The sequence below is a fragment of the Oncorhynchus gorbuscha genome, linkage group LG13 (assembly GCF_021184085.1).
Source record: "Oncorhynchus gorbuscha isolate QuinsamMale2020 ecotype Even-year linkage group LG13, OgorEven_v1.0, whole genome shotgun sequence".
NCBI lineage: Eukaryota > Metazoa > Chordata > Actinopteri > Salmoniformes > Salmonidae > Oncorhynchus > Oncorhynchus gorbuscha.
In genome coordinates, this window is record NC_060185.1 from 88,246,904 (window position 1) to 88,266,905 (window position 20,002).

Genomic DNA, 20,002 nt, shown 5'->3' on the forward strand with positions numbered 1-20,002 from the left:
TCTCATATGAAGAGTACACACTCACACATCTCCTCCATGAGTCTGACTGTATCTCATATGAAGAGTACACACTCACACATCTCCTCCATGAGTCTGACTGTATCTCATATGAAGAGTACACACTCACACATCTCCTCCATGAGTCTGACTGTATCTCATATGAAGAGTACACACTCACACATCTCCTCCATGAGTCTGACTGTATCTCATATGAAGAGTACACACTCACATGTTTTATTCATTCTTTTTTCCATTACAAATGATGATGATTAAATTCTCCCCTCTCCCAGCCGTCCATGTCTAGCTGTTACCAGCCAGTCGTTCTATGTTCATGTGTTTCTGTTGTGATGTCTTTACGCCAATTTCATTTGCCCTCAGAGTTGCTATATAATTGCTTATCACTCATGCATGCCCAGGCCCCATAACCAAGTCTAGAATGATTACATTAATTCACTAATATGTCCGTGTAGTGGTTTCAAATATTATTCTAAATAACTAAAATAGTAAGGAGCGTTTGCCCTGGCCTGCCTGGAATGCCAGATGGGAGGGGTTTAGAGAAGCGTTGCAGTATTGGGGCTACTCTATCAGTCCATTGAGCCAGGCAAGATCAATCAAGCACTGATAAAATATATTAAATTATACTAATACTATTTAAACCCAGGTCTGCCTTCTATGGAGGCATGAAGTAGGCCTACAGTAACTATATAGCCTGGCTCTAAGCCAGAGATGTGGGTTGCGTCCCAAATGGGTGTTGGTCAAATGTAGTGCACTATTTAGGGAATAGGGTGTAATTTCTGATGCATGACTGTGCCACCATGTTCATTCTCACAGCACAGCAGAAATAGCACAGCCGCTCTCCTCAATTGAGGATGTCTGGCATTGGCTTAAGGTGACATCATAGTTTCATTGGTATTGTCAATCCACAGATATCATCATCATTGAAGTAGGAGATAACACAGCAGAGTAGAAAGGCCCATAGAGCTGTCAGTCACTGTGATTAGGCTAGCTGTGTTGACTATCTTTTCTCTGGTTGAAATAACAAGTTCCTCTGACTGCAGATAAGAGACTAGGGTGGAGAGGCCCAGACAGGGTCACTGTGGTTACCAGTGAAAGTCTACATAGATTTACAGTGCCTTGCGAAAGTATTCGGCCCACTTGAACTTTGCGACCTTTTGCCACATTTCAGGCTTCAAACATAAAGATATAAAACTGTATTTTTTTTGTGAAGAATCAACAACAAATGGGAAACAATCATGAAGTGGAACGACATTTATTGGATATTTCAAACTTTTTTAACAAATCAAAAACTGAAAAATTGGGCATGCAAAATGATTCAGCCCCCTTAAGTTAATACTTTGTAGCGCCACCTTTTGCTGCGATTACAGCTGTAAGTCGCTTGGGGTATGTCTCTATCAGTTTTGCACATCGAGAGACTGATTTTTTTTTTTTCTTGTGGACTAAAACTTGAGTCATCGGCATACATGGGCACCTTTGTTTTTAAGCCTTGGATTTATAATCGCCTAAAGTTCTTATTTGATCTGATTGTAGGCAATGACAACCAGATATAGTAACAACAGACACTCGTTTAATTCTTCTTGACAGTTCAAAACTCCATGAGAAGTAGCCATTATTTACTATTGTCACCTGGGGTTGCTATACATTACTTTAACCTATTGACTAAGAGACTCACAGAAATGTTTAACAAATCCAGGCATTTATATATAAATCCCAGTCGCACTTTATCAAATGCCTTTTCTAAATTCACTATGGTAGTGTTGTAGTTTGCACAGGGTTTGCCTCACCCCTAGAGAGAACTCTCACCCTCCCTCAAACCAAAAGGCCATTCTCTAGCTAGGGGTCATAAAAAGAAAATAGATTCATTACAATATTATCTGAATGGAGTATGCCCCAATATGTTGGTATGTTCACCACATGATTTCTGTGACAATGGCTGACGTCATTGAATTCATTCATCATTGAATGTTTAACATCAAATTTAAGTAGCTGATTTGGTTCTTCTGGGTGCTGAGATGATGTTGAGTTTAAAGCCAGATGTCTAAACGTATCATTATTCCTATTACGTCTGATGACTTGGTGATAAAAGTCGTTGGAATCTGAAAGGTGCCATAAGTTCCAGTCAACAAAGTTACCTATGTCTCCACACCATCAGTGTTTGAGGACAGAGAGATGAGTGGGGAGGTACAGAACGTGGGGGAGGTGGAGGAGGGGGTATTTCTGATGGCAGATCGTGTGATGATTGGAAGCCATCCTTAGTTTTCTCATGACTCAGACAAGAGAGTTGTGAATATGTCTCATCCTGTCCATCTCATCTCTACTACAGAACTTTTCCACCAAACACCTTTGCTTGCATGCTAGTGTGTGAGTGTGTCTGTGTGTGTGTGTGTGTGTGTGTGTGTGTGTGTGTGTGTGTGTGTGTGTGTGTGTGTGTGTGTGTGTGTGTGTGTGTGTGTGTGTGTGTGTGTGTGTGTGTGTGTGTGTGTGTGTGTGTGTGTGTGTGTGTGTGTGTGTGTGTGTGTGTGTGTGTGTGTGTGTGTGTGTGTGTGTGTGTGTGTGTGTGTGTACCTACGTGTGCGTATCTGTAAGAAACGTGAAAGATGTCAGATTGTGTGATGATATGAGTCCTGCAACAGATTTCCGCTTACAACCCATATTTCTTGAACCCATCACGTAATTATGTCTATCACACAGACCTCACCATGAGATATATCCACTGATAGAGAAGATAGAGCCATGAGACGTGGATGGATAATACCACATCCCAGTGTGTGAAATTTCCAACCAATAGAAGGAGTTCACTTTGTTCACTTCGTAGATCAATCCATCATTAGATATATCATTATTCCAAATACTTGGGAGATCAAAATGAAATGCCGTCCCCTCCCCCATATACCCACATGTTTTCCCCCTTCCCATGATGAGCATGCCGAGACAGAGGATACCTCCCAAATTACACCCTATTCCATATACAGTGCACTAGTTTAGACCAGAGCGCTATGGCTCCTGGTCAGTAGTGTACTATATAGGGAATAGGGTGCCATTAGAGATGTTTCAGACTTTACTGGTGACCTCTCACCTATATGTGCGTGCATGTGCGTAGGAGGAATCAGTGATTCTAAATGTTTAGCAACTCCAGTGGTGTGGTCACACCTGAGCTAAATAAAGCCTATGAAGTGTGAAGGACATCTTAGGGGATTTTCAAACCAAAATGGTCACAGACCGAGTTTTAACGACAATGTAGTGCAATCCATTGATTGCTTACACTTCCTATGATGCACAACCTCCAACAGTTGAAAAGTTCATTTCCTCTGTGGCCAGTAGAGGGCAGGACAGAATGTTGTTCCCTCCACCGCTGTATCAAATGTTAATCATTATTATTATGTGCAATTTATTTGTCTGTGTGGATGTTTGTCCTCATTGAGATGTGCAAAGGGAAGGTGGATCACTGTTTTTGCCTCGATTTCCAACCAAGGTGCATGAATTGCGGAGGAAACTAAAGAATCAGCAACACTTGGAAGTAAATGGAATTACATTTTTTACAACATCTTTATTACTAAAAGTAGAACCAGCACGTTTTGGCTTTAAAAAAAAACATGATAAAGGCCAAAAGCCGAAACGTGCTGGTTCTACTTTTAGCAATAAATACACTTTTTATGTAATTCCATTGTCCTCCACGTGTTGCTGAATGTCCTCTCCTCATTAACTTGGATATCCAAAAGTCCCCCCCACCTTTACCACGCCTCTCTTAACTAGAAGCACATTGGAGGTCTTAATGTTCTGGTGGATGTTTCTAGCTGGGTGCCATGGTAACCTGTACAACCCACTCCATTATCATCCACTCTGGGAAATAATCCCGTCTTTCCGTCATCCAGTGTCCCTCCATTGCAGTAGCCCATGATTATGTAGATGCAGTGTTGTAAAGTACTTAGGTGAAAATACTTCAAAGTACTACTTCAGTCATTTTTTGGGGTATCTGTACTTTTTATGTTTTTGTCAACTTAATTTTTACTTCACTACATTCCTAAAGAAAAAAATGAACGATGCCGTCTGGTTTGCTTAATATAATCTGGTTTGCTTAATAAGGAATTTGAAACTATTTATACTTTTACTTGTGATACTTAAATATATTAAAAACCAAATACTTTTAGAATTTCACTCAAGTAGTATTTTACTGGGTGACTTTCACTTTTACTTGAGTCATTTTCTATTAAGGTATGTTTACTTTTACTCAAGTATGGCAATTGGGTACTTTTTCCAACACTGTGTAACCAGCTCTGTACCGGTACCTTTCTGCGTTGTGTTCTTGGTCCACTCACACAGACAGCATAGTGAAGAAGGCACAGCAGCGCCTCTTCAACCTCAGGAGGCTGAAGAAATTCGGCTTGTCACCAAAAGCACTCACAAACTTCTACAGATGCACAATCGAGAGCATCCTGTCGGGCTGTATCACCGCCTGGTACGGCAACTGCTCCGCCCACAACCGTAAGGCTCTCCAGAGGGTAGTGAGGTCTGCACAGCGCATCACCGGGGTCAAACTACCTGCCCTCCAGGACACCTACACCACCCGATGTTACAGGAAGGTCATAAACCACCCGAGCCACTGTCTGTTCACCCCGCTATCATCCAGAAGGCGAGGTCAGTACAGGTGCATCAAAGCAGGGACTGAGAGACTGAAAAACAGCTTCTATCTCAAGGCCATCAGACTGTTAAACAGCCACCACTAACATTGAGTGGCTGCTGCCAACACACTGACACTGACTCAACTCCAGCCACTTCAATAATGGGAATTGATGAGAAATGATGTAAATATATCACTAGCCACTTTAAACAATGCTACCTTATATAATGTTACTTACCCTACATTATTATCTCATATGCATACGTATATACTGTACCCTATATCATCGACTGCATCCTTATGTAATACATGTATCACTAGCCACTTTAACTATGCCACTTTGTCTACATACTCATCTCATATGTATATACTGTACTCGATACCATCTACTGTATGCTGCTCTGTACCATCACTCATTCATATATCCTTATGTACATATTCTTTATCCCCTTACACTGTGTATAAGACAGTAGTTTTGGAATTGTTAGTTAGATTACTTGTTGGATATTACTGCATTGTCAGAACTAGAAGCACAAGCATTTCGCTACACTCGCATTAACATCTGCTAACCATGTGTATGTGACAAATACAATTTGATTTGATTTAAGTTGTAGGTGGAAGACAATTATGCCGGTTATCTCTCTTTGAATGACTGCATGGAATGGATACAAATACAAGGCAAAAGTTAATGCTGCCGTCTAGACTCCCATACAAGTATATTTGCCTGATAAAAGACAGCGCAGAATGCCCATGAGAAAATCATCATCAAACTCACGATGTCTGCACCTGAAAGATACCCTCTCCCGCAACAAGGCAAACGGTAGCCTTGCAAATTTGCACTCGAACATTATCCCCATTCACATTAATATATATTCCTATAAACTGTAATGCAACACTAATCAGTGACGATATAACCTTTGCTTGTCTTTTCTTGTGCATTTGTGAACATGGCAATTCAAAAGACCGGAGCACACATAACACATAACTCCCATCAGCACCCTCTGAGCAAACAGAGGAGGAAAAGCATGGCTCCCGTTGATGACGTCACAGCATTAACACCATTTAGAAAATAAATACAATAAAATAGTTCACTCTTGATAGTAATGTAAAACATCTAAAAAAATAACCTTAAAATATGGGGGATTTGTTTCTGCTTGTACTCTTTTCACTGCATGCAAAACGGCTGCGCCCGTGCGCCATCGTGCATACATTTATTTTGTCCCCCTACAACAAACGCGATCACGAAACGCAGGTTAAAATATCAAAACAAATTCTGAACCAATGATATCAATTTGGGGACAGGTCGAAAAGCATTAAACCTGTATGGCAATTTATCTAGTTAGCTTGCACTTGCTAGCTAATTTGTCCTATTTAGCTAGTTTGCTGTTGATAACTAATTTGTCCTGGGATATAAACAGTGAGTTATAATTTTACCTGAACTGCACAAGGTCCTCTACTCCGACGATTAATCCACACATAAAACGGAATCGTTTCTGGTCATCTCTCCTCCTTCCAGGCCTTTTCATTGTTGAATTTATATGGTGATCGCATCTAAACTTTAATACTATTACCACGACACCCGGCAAAACAGTTTGTCTTTCAATCACACACGTGGGTACTGTTGGAGCAAAAGCATTACATATAAATAGGTCTAGTTGCCAGGCTGAAGTAGCAAGGACATGCACATTAAGATAATATGACACCCAGGCCATATGACACCCAGGCTATACTCTATTTTTGAAATAGTACATTAACCAAGACCATACTTACATTCCTGGCTCAGGAAGGCCACCAAAAATTCTGAGATTTCCATACCCAACTATAACATTTTCCGCCAAGATGGAACTGACAGGGGGAGGAGTTGCACCATTTGTGAATTGATCGCCCCCCATCTAGCTTCAGAGTTCGTTCTGTTAGGTGACCTAAACTGGGATATGCTTAACACCCCGGCAGTCCTACAATCTAAGCTAGATGCCCTCAATCTCACACAAATCATCAAGGAACCCACCAGGTACAACCCTAAATCTGTAAACAAGGACACCCTCATAGACGTCATCCTGACCAACTGGCCCTCCAAATACACCTCCGCTGTCTTCAACCAGGATCTCAGCGATCACTGCCTCATTGCCTGTATCCGCTACGGATCCGCAGTCAAACGACCACCCCTCATCACTGACAAACGCTCCCTAAAACACTTCTGTGAGCAGGCCTTTCTAATCGACCTGGCCCGGGTATCCTGGAAGGACATTGACCTCATCCCGTCATTTGAGGATGCCTGGTCATTCTTTAAAAGTAACTTCCTCACCATTTTAGATAAGCATGCTCCGTTCAAAAAATACAAACTAAGTACAAAGACACAGCCCTTGGTTCACTCCAGACCTGACTGCCCTCGACCAGCACAAAAATATCCTGTGGCGGACTGCAATAGCATCGAATAGTCCCCGTTACTAACTGTTCAGGGAAGTCAGGAACTCAGTCAGTCAGGAAAGCTAAGGCCAGCTTCTTCAGGCAGAAATTTGCATCCTGTAGCTCCAACTCCAAAAAGTTCTGGGACACTGTGAAGTCCATGGAGAACAATAGCACCTCCTCCCAGCTGCCCACTGCACTTAGGCTAGTTAACACGGTCTCCACCGATAAATCCATGATTATCGAAAACTTCAACAAGCATTTCTCAACGGCTGGCCATGCGTTCCGCCTGGCTACTCCAACCTCGGCCAACAGCTCCCCCCCCCCCCCCCCGCAGCTACTCGCCCAAATCCAGATAGCAGATGTTCTGAAAGAGCTGCAAAACCTGGACCCGTACAAATCAGCTGGGCTTGACAATCTGGACCCTCTATTTCTGAAACTATTCGCCGCCATTGTCGCAACCCCTATTACCAGCCTGTTCAACCTCTCTTTCATATCGTCTGAGATCCCCAAGGATTGGAAAGCTGCCGCAGATCCCCAAGCATTGGAAAGCTGCCGCAGTCATCCCCCTCTTCAAAGGGGGAGACACCCTGGACCCAAACTGTTATAGACCTATATCCATCCTGCCCTGCCTATCTAAGGTCTTCGAAAGCCAAGTCAACACATCCCTTTAATCAAATCCCACTGTACCTTGTCCGCTGTGCAATCTGGTTTCCGAGCCGGTCACGGGTGCACCTCAGCCACACTCAAGGTACTAAACGATATCATAACCGCCATCGATAAAAGACAGTACTGTGCAGCCGTCTTCATCGACCTCGCCAAGGCTTTCGACTCTGTCAATCACCATATTCTTATCGGCAGACTCAACAGCCTCGGTTTTTCGGATGACTGCCTTGCCTGGTTCACCAATTACTTTGCAGACAGAGTTCAGTGTGTCAAATCGGAGGGCATGCTGTCCGGTCCTCTGGCAGTCTCTATGGGGGTGCCACAGGGTTCAATTCTCGGGCCGACTCTTTTCTCTGTATATATCAATGATGTTGCTCTTGCTGCGGGCGATTCCCTGATCCACCTCTACGCAGATGACACCATTCTATATGGCCCGTCATTGGACACTGTGCTATCTAACCTCCAAACGAGCTTCAATGCCATACAGCACTCCTTCCGTGGCCTCCAACTGCTCTTAAACGCGAGTAAAACCAAATGCATGCTTTTCAACCGATCGCTGCCTGCACCCGCATGCCCGACTAGCATCACCACCCTGGATGGTTCCGACCTTGAATATGTGGACATCTATAAGTACCTAGGTGTCTGGCTAGACTGCAAACTCTCCTTCCAGATCCACATCAAACATCTCCAATCGAAAATCAAATCAAGAGTCGGCTTTCTATTCCGCAACAAAGCCTCCTTCACTCACGCTGCCAAGCTTACCCTAGTAAAACTGACTATCCTACCGATCCTCGACTTCGGCGATGTCATCTACAAAATGGCTTCCAACACTCTACTCAGCAAACTGGATGCAGTCTATCACAGTGCCATCCGTTTTGTCACTAAAGCACCTTATACCACCCACCACTGCGACTTGTATGCTCTAGTCGGCTGGCCCTCACTACATATTCGTCGCCAGACCCACTGGCTCCAGGTCATCTACAAGTCCATGCTAGGTAAAGTTCCGCCTTATCTCAGTTCACTGGTCACGATGGCAACACCCATCCGTAGCACGCGCTCCAGCAGGTGTATCTCACTGATCATCCCTAAAGCCAACACATCATTTGGCCGCCTTTCGTTCCAGTACTCTGCTGCCTGTGACTGGAACGAATTGCAAAAATCGCTGAAGTTGGAGACTTTTATCTCCCTCACCAACTTCAAACATCAGCTATCCGAGCAGCTAACCGATCGCTGCAGCTGTACATAGTCTATAGGAAAATAGCCCACCCATTTTCACCTACCTCATTCCCATACTGTTTTTATACTGTTTTTATTTATTTATTTTTCTGCTCTTTTGCACACCAATATCTCTACCTGTACATGACCATCTGATCACTTATCACTCCAGTGTTAATCTGCAAAATGGTATTATTCGCCTACCTCCTCATGCCTTTTGCACACATTGTATATAGACTGCCCATTTTTTTTTTTTTTTTTCTATTGTGTTATTGACTTGTTAATTGTTTATTCCATGTGTAACTCTGTGTTGTCTGTTCACACTGCTATGCTTTATCTTGGCCAGGTCGCAGTTGCAAATGAGAACTTGTTCTCAACTAGCCTACCTGGTTAAATAAAGGTGAAATAAAAAATAAAATAAAAAAATTATCGGGCCGACTCTTTTCTCTGTATATATCAATGATGTTGCGCTTGCTGCGGGCGATTCCCTGATCCACCTCTACGCAGACGACACCATTCTGTATACTTCCGGCCCGTCCTTCGACACTGTGCTATCTAACCTCCAAACGAGCTTCAATGCCATACAACACTCCTTCCGTGGCCTCCAACTGCTCTTAAACGCCAGTAAAACCAAATGCATGCTTTTCAACCGTTCGCTGCCTGCACCTGCACGCCCGACTAGCATCACCACCCTGGATATCCTTGAATATGTGGACATCTATAAGTACCTAGGTGTCTGGCTAGACTGTAAACTCTCCTTCCAGACTCATATCAAACATCTCCAATCTATAATCAAATCTAGAGTCGGCTTTCTATTCCGCAACAAAGCCTCCTTAACTCACGCCTCCAAACTTACCCTAGTAAAACTGACTATCCTACCGATCCTCGACTTCGGCGATGTCATCTACAAAATAGCTTCCAACACTCTACTCAGCAAACTGGATGCAGTTTATCACAGTGCCATCCGTTTTGTCACTAAAGCACCTTATACCACCCACCACTGCGACCTGTATGCTCTAGTCGGCTGGCCCTCGCTACATATTAGTCGCCAGACCCACTGGCTCCAGGTCATCTACAAGTCCATGTTAGGTACAACTCCGCCTTATCTCAGTTCACTGGTCACGATGGCAACACCCACCCGTAGCACGCGCTCCAGCAGATGTATCTCACTGATCATCCCTAAAGCCAACACCTCATTTGGCCGCCTTTCGTTTCAGTTCTCTGCTGCCTGTGACTGGAACGAATTGCAAAAATCGCTGAAGTTGGAGACTTTTATCTCCCTCATCAACTTCAAACATCTGCTATCTGAGCAGCTAACCGATCACTGCAGCTGTACATAGTCTATCGGTAAATAGCCCATCCAATTTTACCTACCTCATCCCCATACTGTTTTTATTTATTTACTTTTCTGCTCTTTTGCACACCAATATCTCTACCTGGACATGACCATCTGATCATTTATCACTCCAGTGTTAATCTGCAAAATTGTAAATTGTATTCGCCTACCTCCTAATGCCTTTTGCACACAATGTATATAGACTCTCTTTTATTTCTACTGTGTTATTGACTTAATTGTTAATTGTTTACTCCATGTGTAATGCTGTGTTGTCTGTTCACAGTGCTATGCTTTATCTTGGCAAGGTCGCAGTTGCAAATGAGAACTTGTTCTCAACTAGCCTACCTGGTTAAATAAAGGTGAAAAAAAAATTGTGATAGTCGGCCGCTTTAAAAGTAAAAGTATCTGGATAAGGCTATAATTGAGTTCCGGATAAGTGTGGCCAGTTCCTATGTGTTCTTGACCTATGGTTCACTAGTAGGTACACACCATATGAATATGCGTTAGTGGATTTATTTTGGAAGGGGTCTTTTCAATTCAGTTTCAAATTGAGTATGCAGAAAGATGGAACTTTTTTTGAAAATGGATTTAAGTTGTTTCTAAAGAAAAGGGAGTGGAAACATTTTAATGGTGTCAAATTCCCTGAATCCTAAGAATTGCAAGTAGGGAGTTATCGTGGAAGGTGACGTCAGAATGCTTAAATGCATGGGAGAGATATTTTTACCACAACAAGTGTGTGTGAAGCTCAAACCCACCCTAACCGGCTGAAGAGTGAGGGACAACTGTGTCTGATGACCTGTGAACGAAATCTGAAATAGACATGCTGGAATGATGTGTGTTGAATTGAGAAGGTCAAATTTGAGTTAAAGTAAGCACTAAGGACTGTTATCCTGAATTTGGATTGGACAATTTATAAAACATTGTAGTTATGATTTGGATATAGAACTGTTTAAATTTACTAGGCCTAGGGAAGCTCTGGAAACTAATCCTGAGACAGGGAGGTTGACAGAATTTACAGAATATTAGATTAAAGGTTTTGTTTCTTTTGTTTTATGGCATTAGAATTTGAATGTTAAATTGTATTGTATTAATTGAATAAAAGGTTTATAGTCTGTTTTGCGATAACACCCAAGGATGGAGAAGAAAGAGTCCAACATAATATGGGCATAGATGTAACGAATCTCCTCTTCGTCTGAGGAAGAGTAAGAAGGATCGAACCAATATGCAGCGTGGTAAGTGTCCGTCATAATTTATTGACTGAACACACAAAATAAACTAACAAAGTGAAATGGAAGACACGAAACAGTTATCTAAGGTGACATACACTAAACAGAAAACAACCACCCACAAACAAGAGTGGGAAAACAGGCTACCTAAGTATGGTTCTCAATCAGAGACAACGATTGACAGCTGCCTCTGATTGGGAACCATACCAGGCCAAACACATAGAAATACCAAACATAGAACAAAAACATTGAATGCCCACCCCAACTCACGCCCTGACCAGCCTAAAATAGAAACATACAAAAGGAACTAAGGTCAGGATGTGACAATTAGAACTAAACGGATGGAGGTTTTCCCCAGGTTTAGTTACATTAGAAGTAGTGGTAATTTATTGCAAATATGCAGTTATTATCATTTATTTTTCTCTTTTCTTGTTTGGTCAATTTATTTTTGTTTTGAGGAACATACGTGTGTATACTTTTCCTGAGGAGTGACTGTGTTATGCAGGTGAATGAGGACCCAAAAGCGACTTGGCGAAAACAGAGTCTTTAATCCAGAAAAGGAAATATGCAATACTCCTAGACAAATCGGAGCGGTAAATAAAGCATAACAAACAATTCCACTCGTAATGACGAGAACAGACTGGAGACTCGATCATAAACTGTAGGTTGCCTCGGGAAGGCACTTGACCGTAGCAGACTCAGACACCTGCTCACCACGCAGCATCTGAGGGAGACACGACACGACAGGGCGATACCAAGACACAGCACGGTGAACAATATACAAGGATCCGACAGGACAGAAACGGAAAACAAGGGGAGAAATAGGGACTCTAATCAGGGGAAAAGATAGGGAACAGGTGTGGAAAGACTAAATGGTTGATTAGGGGAATAGGAACAGCTGGGAGCAGGAACGGAACGATAGAGAGGAGAGAGAGAGGAAGGGAGAGAGAAAAAAAGGGAACGAACCTAAAAAGACCAGCAGGGGGAAAACGAACAGAAGGAAAAGCAAAATGACAAGACAATATAAGACAAAACATGACAGACTGTTATAAATTGACTAAAATTGATTTGAGAATGTTTTAATATGTATCAAACTATGGAAGGAAATTAGGAGTAGTGACTTATGTATTATGGGAACTGCATTGGGGATCTGAGGGGGCTCATAAATGAAGGTTACGGTAGTGGAGGGGTGTTATTTCTAGAGACTATGTATATTATTAGAGGAGATACCTCACAGAAAAGGAAGGACAGCTGGCTGTGTAAATTATAGAAATATAAAATATAGGGACAATTCCAAAGTAAATTGAACATTACACCTAGATTATGGTAAAAGTGATAGGTGGTGGCATTTTGAACACTATAGTAAAAGTTTAAGAAACTTATGACCTAGAGTTTTGTTAAGATTGGATATTCTTCCAACTGGAAGACACTTGACTGATTACATGTTATTCTTACGGCAGTTGCTGTAGGGACCATCATTTGGCTATCAGTGTGTATAAATATATCTGTGGCAGGAGGCCAGGTATTTGAGACAGAATGTTTACATACATTACACTGTTATTTAAATATTACAAATGAATGATCTTGCTATAAGAAGAAAGTCTGTTGTCAGGAAATAAGCCATGTGTTAGTTTGTATGTCCTCAGGAAAAAAGCAGCCCATAAGCAGCCAGATACACCAGGCTGGGGGTATACTACTTCTTATAGCACCTGCAGTGGTAAAGATCGTCATGTCTCTCTTCGGTGGGTGAATAATTCTCACAAGAAGTAAGGTCCAGCTGAATAATGGGTGAGCTTGAAAACACCATGACAGAGGATGCGGAACCAGAGAGAGAGAGGGAGAGAAATACTAGATTCCACTGTAGACATACTGGGTTGGGTTTGGGAGCTACTTGTTCTATTTGTTAATGCAACATGTGAAAAAGGATAGATTTTAGGATAATTGTACTCTAAACAACATGTTGAAGGCATTGATGTGAAAGCATATACAGTGTTGAATTACTTCAAGAAGAGATTATGTTGAAATGGAGCAGATGGGAAACAAAATGAAAATGACATGATTTGGGAACACCTCTCAGAACCTGGTGCCAAAAGGGGAAGACTGGGTGGAAGCGTGAGGAAGCTTATTAGGGCTTTTATTTTTGAGGAGTCCAGCAGAAAAGTATCCTGGAGGCATAGAGTTAGGTGAAGAGAGAGTAGGAATTGTCATGATCTCAGATTTCGGTATTCATGAAAATATTTATCACATTGTCAATACTGTTAAGTTTTGTTTTTGCTTTCCAAGTCTGATACTAATGTAACGGATGTGAAACAGCTAGCTTAGTTAGCAGTGGAGGGCGCTAAATAGCGTTTCAATCGGTGACGTCAATTGCTCTGAGACCTTGAAGTAGTAGTTACCCTTGCTCTGCAAGAGCCGCGGCTTTTGTGGAGCAATGGGTAACGATGCTTCGTGGGTGACTGTTGTTGATGTGTGCAGAGGGTCCCTGGTTCGCGCCCGGGTATGGGCGAGGGGACGGTCTAAAGTTATACTGTTACACTAACATATCTCTCTTCGGGACCAGAAGGAGAGGGGGTCACCAGCTGGGTAGGGGCCAGGCAGGAGCCAGGAAGAAACCAAATGAGAAGTGGATCTTGGAGCATCTTCCAACAGCTAACAGACACTCTCTCCTGAATATCCAAAGAGTCCGGGGTTGGGGGAGAGTGACATGCCTGCTACCCCTAATGACATACCTGGTGTGGCAGACCTCCCTGATGGAAGCCCTCTGCAGTGGGACCCCGAAGTACCACCTACAGAATGGGAACGGCTCTTCCCTGAAATCAATGCCTTTCCAGATGGAAGCCCAGTCCGGTCAGAGGAGGGAACCTCTGGGGAAGGAACAGAAGGGGAGGCGTCACAAGGAGGAGGAGGAGGAGAAGGCTCATAGGCTGAAGAAGGGGGGGATTTCCCCACAATTTACTTTTCAGCTCTCTTAGAGACTAGTACACCAACTAAGACAATAACAAGACCACAAGAAAGTGGGTTGATGCAGAAAATCTAGACATCTGTTAACTGGGGTAGCCATAATGAAGAAACTACCCCAGAATCAGACATTGACCAAACATGTAGAAAAGCAGTAAAGAATGACTTGTATAAGTGGGCAAAGTACACAACAGCTAAACATAGGATGGACAATTGCATTTTGTGTAGTAAATCACCTTTCTCTGATCTTTTAATAGCACCTGAATTTGCATAATTTGAAGAATGTGTTAAATGTTCAATGTATTCAGAGAAAATACTACATTCCTTGGTGTAACAGAATGCAGGTTGGCATTAGGTAACACTAAAGGCAGAAGTGAATTAAATAAAAATGTGTTGGGAGAACATGAATGTGCAATATGTGACATAAGAACTGAATGGAATGGTCCTCCTCATAATGATAAGTTTACTATTGTAAAAAGTACATATGAATGTTTCTACAGCTATGGAGATAATGGGATGGATGTGGGAAACACTATAGTTAATTGTTAAACTATTTTGGGTGTTAGAACCTGCAGGAGTTAGTAAATTTGATGAAGGAATGATTGTGAATCAAAAAGGTAAATGTAGTAATATAACTCAAGTAACATTATCTGTTGAAATGTTAAAGAATCAGGATTAAGGTTTAGCTGATAGTTTCTGGATGTGTGGGCATACTACATGCTCATTGCTTCTTCACAGTAAGAGTTTTCTTTTTGTTTCTGACTGGATCTTTTACTCCTATCTGTGTTATTGATTGGTGATGTTTGGTTCAGTTGGGTTGTGTGCCATATTCACATTCCTTTCGTCTTCTATTTGTATGTATATAGTTGATGTTAATTTTGCCTCCATCTTCACAAAAAAAGTGTTTTTGTGTGAGACTGTTTAGTCTCAGAGTCACCATACCTACAGCCAACAGTAGCTGACGTATAGTCAAAATGTGAAATATGTGCTCAAAAAAACATATTTACAGAATTATTGGGTCAACCTACAGCGACATTGTGTCTCATCCTTCGAAAGGAATTTTGCCAGCATGCTGGGAACATGAGTGAAGACAAAACGCAAGCTTTGGGTGGGTGGGTAATACCCAGGCGGAGGAGATGGCACTGTATGGAAGGGAGTTTAGTCCAACGGTAGCTATTCCTGTAAATCCACCATGGCTACTCCCACCCCCAGTAGTTGATCTAGAAGTATTGGAGAGACTACAGAAAGATAGGGAGGGTGTTGATCCATCTGATTTGTTAATAGACGTCTGGATACTGTGTATCAGGATTTTGTGGCCATTTACACAGATGGTTCAAAGGATCCAAGGATATACTGGGCCAGCATTTGTAGTGCAGGAATGTGGTATGGGGGGGGGGGTCAGGAAACGTATTACAGATCATCTGGCTGTATATACGGCAGAGCTGATGGCCATACTGTTGGCCCTGCAGTGGGTGAAGGAAGTCAAGCCAGACAGAGTAGTTATTTGATCTGATTCATGTGCAGTGTTGATGAGTCTCCAGTCCTTTAGGTCATGTAGCAGAGACCTGCATTATGAGGTGTTACAAACCCATGGCGGGATTAGACAGATGGGTTACAGATATATATTTACTTGGGTCCCAGCCCATGTTGGGGTGGAGGGGAATGAGGCAGTTGATGTAATGGCTAAACAAGCACTTAGTAGTGTTGTAGTTTCAATGAGCAGGGCAGAGGCAAAAAGACTGATATGGACACTGATGGTGCAGAGATGGCAGGAGCAGTGGAATAGAGATACTAAGGGCAGGCATTTATTTCAAGTACAGAGGAAAGTCGGGGAGGACGGCAGGAAGCGACAGAAGTTAGGAGGCTATTTTTTACTATATTAAGGATGGGACACATCTGGTTGAATAAGACCTTAAATGTGATAGGAATTAATCCAACAGGAAAGTGTAATTGTTGCCAGGAAAGAGAGACAGTGGAGCATGTACAGTGGAGCATGTAGTGTGGGCAGTATCAGAGATCTGGTATGAGGGAGAAGGGGATACAGGAAATTAGTTTACAGAGTATATTGAGTAGAACACACCTTTTTTTCCTTATTTGTAAAAAACAAACAAATATATATTGATTATTAAAACTTGCAGTGAAGCTGCTCAACATCTACATCACATTAGTCATCTAACAGTCTCCCACCCAGAGAGACCCACTGAAGCACACTTTCCTATTTATGCTATTTGTATTCCTCCACAAGTTTTGATCCTATATATTCCAGACGTTCTAGACGACCAATTCTTATTGCTTTTAGCCGCACCCTTATTCTACTCCTCCTGTGTTCCTCTGGCGATGTAGAGGTGAATCCAGGCCCTGCAGTGCCTAGCTCCACTCCTATTCCCCAGGCGCTCTCTTTTGACGACTTCTGTAAACGTAATAGCCTTGGTTTCATGAATGTTAACATTAGAAGCCTCCTCCCTAAGTTTGTTCTATTCACTGCTTTAGCACACTCTGCCAACACGGATGTTCTAGCTGTGTCTGAATCCTGGCTTAGGAAGACCACCAAAAATTCAGAAATTTTAATTCCAAACTACAACATTTTCAGACAAGATAGAACTGCCAAAGAGGGCGGTGTTGCAATCTACTGCAAAGATAGCCTGCATAGTTCTGTCCTACTATCCAGGTCTGTACCCAAACAATTTGAACTTCTACTTTTAAAAATCCACCTCTCTAAAAACAAGTCTCTCACCGTTGCCGCCTGCTATAGACCACCCTCTGCCCCAGCTGTGCTCTGGACACCATATGTGAACTGATTGCCCCCCATCTATCTTCAGAGCTCGTGCTGCTAGGCGACCTAAACTGGAACATGCTTAACACCCCAGCCATCCTACAATCTAAACTTGATGCCCTCAATCTCACACAAATTATCAATGAACCTACCAGGTACCTCCCCAAAGCCTTAAACACGGGCACCCTCATAGATATCATCCTAACCAACCTCTCCTCTATATACACCTCTGCTGTCTTCAACCAAGATCTCAGCAATCACTGCCTCATTGCCTGCATCCGTAATGGGTCAGCGGTCAAACGACGTCCACTCATCACTGTAAAACGCTCCCTGAAACACTTCAGCGAGCAGGCCTTTCTAATCGACCTGGCCGGGGTATCCTGGAAGGATATTGATATCATCCCGTCAGTAGAGGATGCCTGGATATTTTTTTTAAATGCCTTCCTAACCATCTTAAATAAACATGCCCCATTCAAGAAATTTAGAACCAGGAACAGATATAGCCCTTGGTTCTCCCCAGACCTGACTGCCCTTAACCAACACAAAAACATCCTATGGCGTTCTGCATTAACATCGAACAGCCCCCGTGATATGCAGCTGTTCTGGGAAGCTAGAAACCATTATACACAGGCAGTTAGAAAAGCCAAGGCTAGCTTTTTCAAGTAGAAATTTGCTTACTGCAACACTAACTCAAAAAAGTTCTGAGACACTGTAAAGTCCATGGAGAATAAGAACACCTCCTCCCAGCTGCCCACTGCACTGAAGATAGGAAACACTGTCACCACTGATAAATCCACCATAATTGAGAATTTCAATAAGCATTTTTCTACAGCTGGCCATGCTTTCCACCTGGCTACTCCTACCCCGGTCAACAGCACTGCACCCCCAACAGCAACTCGCCCAAGCCTTTCCCATTTCTCCTTCTCCCAAATCCATTCAGCTGATGTTCTGAAAGAGCTGCAAAATCTGGACCCCTACAAATCAGCCGGGCTAGACAATCTGGACCCTTTCTTTCTAAAATTATCTGCCAAAATTGTTGCCACCCCTATTACTAGCCTGTTCAACCTCTCTTTCGTGTCGTCTGAGATTCCTAAAGATTGGAAAGCAGCTGCGGTCATCACCCTCTTCAAAGGGGGGACACTCTTGACCCAAACTGCTACAGACCTATATCTATCCTACCATGCCTTTCTAAGGTCTTCGAAAGCCAAGTCAACAAACAGATTACCGACCATTTCGAATCTCACCATACCTTCTCTGCTATGCAATCTGGTTTCAGAGCTGGTCATGGGTGCACCTCAGCCATGCTCAAGGTCCTAAACAATATCTTAACCGCCATCGATAAGAAACATTACTGTGCAGCCGTATTCATTGATCTGGCCAAGGCTTTCGACTCTGTCAATCACCACATCCTCATCGGCAAACTCGACAGTCTTGGTTTCTCAAATGATTGCCTCGCCTGGTTCACCAACTACTTCTCTGATAGAGTTCAGTGTGTCAAATCGGAGGGTCTGCTGTCCGGACCTCTGGCCGTCTCTATGGGGGTGCCACAGGGTTAAATTCTTGGACCGACTCTCTTCTCTGTATACATCAATGAGGTCGCTCTTGCTTCTGGTGAGTCTCTGATCCACCTCTACGCAGACGACACCATTCTGTATACTTCCGGCCCTTCTTTGGATACTGTGTTAACAACCCTCCAGTTAAGCTTCAATGCCATACAACCCTCCTTCCGTGGCCTCAATTGCTCTTAAATACAAGTAAAACTAAATGCATGCTCTTCAACCGATCGCTACCTGCACCTACCCGCCTGTCCAACATCACTACTCTGGACGGCTCTGACTTAGAATACGTGGACAACTACAAATACTTAGGTGTCTGGTTAGACTGTAAACTCTCCTTCCAGACCCATATCAAACATCTCCAATCCAAAGTTAAATCTAGAATTGGCTTCCTATTTTGCAACAAAGCATCCTTCACTCATGCTGCCAAACATACCCTTGTAAAACTGACCATCCTACCAATCCTCGACTTTGGCGATGTCATTTACAAAATAGCCTCCAATACCCTACTCAACAAATTGTATGCAGTCTATCACAGTGCAATCCGTTTTGTCACCAAAGCCCCATATACTACCCACCATTGTGACCTGTACGCTCTCGTTGGCTGACCCTCGCTTCATACTCGTCGCCAAACCCACTAGCTTCATGTCATCTACAAGACCCTGCTAGGTAAAGTCCCCCCTTATCTCAGCTCGCTGGTCACCATAGCATCTCCCACCTGTAGCACACGCTCCAGCAGGTATATCTCTCTAGTCACCCCCAAAACCAATTCTTTCTTTGGCCGCCTCTCCTTCCAGTTCTCTGCTGCCAATGAGTGGAACGAACTACAAAAATCTCTGAAACTGGAAACACTTATCTTTCTCACTAGCTTTAAGCACCAACTGCCAGAGCAGCTCACAGATTACTGCACCTGTACATAGCCCACCTATAATTTAGCCCAAACAACTACCTCTTTCCCAACTGTATTTAATTAATTAATTAATTTAGCTCCTTTGCACCCCATTATTTTTATTTCTTCTTTGCACATTCTTCCATTGCAAAACTACCATTCCAGTGTTTTACTTGCTATATTGTATTTACTTTGCCACCATGGCCTTTTTTGCCTTTACCTCCCTTCTCACCTAATTTGCTCACATTGTATGTAGACTTGTTTATACTGTATTATTGACTGTATGTTTGTTTTACTCCATGTGTAACTCTGTGTCGTTGTATCTGTCGAACTGCTTTGCT